The sequence below is a fragment of the Branchiostoma floridae genome, chromosome 3, assembly GCF_000003815.2.
Source record: "Branchiostoma floridae strain S238N-H82 chromosome 3, Bfl_VNyyK, whole genome shotgun sequence".
Lineage (NCBI taxonomy): Eukaryota > Metazoa > Chordata > Leptocardii > Amphioxiformes > Branchiostomatidae > Branchiostoma > Branchiostoma floridae.
The window spans coordinates 7,934,984-7,937,377 of NC_049981.1; positions in this window are offsets into that span (position 1 = coordinate 7,934,984).

Here is a 2,394-nt window from a genome sequence, read left to right on the forward strand (position 1 = left end):
ATGTTTGTGTATGGATGGTGTTCAGCACCAAGGGCAGGCATGTTTGTGTGCAAATGATGTTCAATGTTTTTGTGTGAAAGGTGTTCATCACCATCTATCAGATTAGACTATTAGAATGGACAACAAAAGAGAAAGGGAAAGAGAAATATGTACCTTTCATTGTTGATTTTAGTGGTGGTAAGGTTCCAAAAGAACAGCACAATCTTGTGTCATTATATCAACTTTATCCGTAGGCAAGAAACTCTCATGGATTTACACTGGAGGGTTTACACATACATAATGTATTTTCAATACTAACATTTAATATTGCAGTGCACTTTGAGCACTGAAATGTACTCAGTGGACCTGTGTCCCATTACATCAAAGCACCCTGGAGGTGAGGGCAGTGTGATATTGCTGGGTCACAAAACATTCACTCATTCACTATCCGGTTTAGCGTCCAGTCTTCCCTGTCTTGCAGAGGTTGGACGTGTCGCCAAGACGTTTGGGTTTGATTGCTGCCCTCCATCCATCTCTGTCAAGGGGGTTAGCTTTTTGCAGTTTCCTAAGATCTTCCTTGACATTGTCTACCCATCTCCTCTTGGGGCGCCCACGCGGATTCTGGCCCACTACAGACAGGTTCAAGACCTTTCTTGGCCAGTTGTCATGGGACATTCTTTGCATGTGACCATACCAGCGGAGTCTGTTGTAGTGCAAAATGTCATGGAGGCTGTGTAAACCTAACCTACACCTACGCCAAAAAGTAGTTACTCAAGCAACTGGATATGGTTTTGGAAATGGTCAGACATTTCAACTGGAACCACCAGTTTTCATCAGTGACACTAATTCCAGTTGAAACGTCTGACCGTTTCCAAAACTATATCCAGCTGCTTGAGTAACTACTTTTTGGCGTATCTTATTACCTGGATGTCTAACCTACATCGACGTAACCTACACCTAAGCTGTTCAGATGGCACTCTTTCTGCCAGCCTTCTGGAGCATATCCACCTGCCACCTGGTCATGGCATAATAATCTGGGTACCACCTGGGATCACAGAGAGGCTGTCAGCTTTCTTGAACAGATGAGGCAGTGTATTTATGGTGAGAACACTGCAGACCCCGACATTACTGAGTCACTTAGCAAATTGAGCTACACCTGGAATAATCTTGGTGATGTCAGAAAGGGCATCAGTTATCATGAACAGGCACTACAGATGATGTGGAGCATCTATGGTGAGAACACTGCTCATTTGGAAATGATTGTGTCACTGAACAACTTAGGTGACTCTTGGAAGATAGTCTTGGTGAACTCAGAAAGGCAATCGGTTATCATGAGCAGGCACTACAGATGATACGGAGTATCTATGGTCAGAACATCTTGGCATGGCAGCCTAGCTTATAATTACCGGTAACATCTTGAGCGTCCAATGCAGGCACCTTGGTGATCACAGAAAGGCTGTCAACAATTGTGAACAGGCACTACAGATAATCATCTATGTTGAGAGCACTGCACATCCTGACATTGTCACTACACTTTGCAACATGATTTTCACCTGGGAAAAGTTAGGTTATTGCGAAAAGACTGTCAGCTATTTTGAACAGGCACAATGCAGATTACCAGCTTTGGTGTCAGCTGAGGTATCCTCTGTGATCACATAAAGGCCGTGAGCTATTTTGAACAGGCACTGAAGATTAGCCAGAGTTTCTATGGTGATGACACTGCACATCCTGACAACGCATGGTCACTTTATAACATGGGCACCTGGAGACACCTTGGCGGTCACAGAAAGGCCGTCAGCTATCATGAACAGGCACTACAGATGATACGGCACATATAGTGCGGGCACGAAACAGTTACTTGCCACTTTGGGTGCCTCCTTAGTCTAAGGTTATGATGAAAGCCCATCAGACAATCCATGGTGAAAACACCACACATCCTGACATGACATCAGTTTTACTTACCCATTGAGTGCTGCCTACATTTTAGATTGTGACCACAGAAAAGCCGCCTCTGCTAAGGCGACACGGACTAAGCTGAGGACTTCTTCAACAGCGACAGCAGTTGTTTTATGTTAAGTCAATTGTGCAAACCAGGAAATAAAAGAGACTCTATGTTAACGCCACCACTGAATGCCCAGTGTGCGGACTTTTGGCTTACAGTGCAACAAAATGCTTAATTATGTTGACTAACATAATCACACCCATGTCTTTGCTGACTGTATAAAGAACCAAGGAAATGCAAATTTTTGCCACATTCAAGATCCTTCCAACCATTCTATACACCAAATCTTACCATATGTACCTTGCAATAAAGTTCATTTGTTCATTCTTACCAATCCCTATGAATTTGAAATTTGATTTCCATCAATTATCATTATTAACTATGTTGCCTTTGTATATCAGAGATTTTATCAC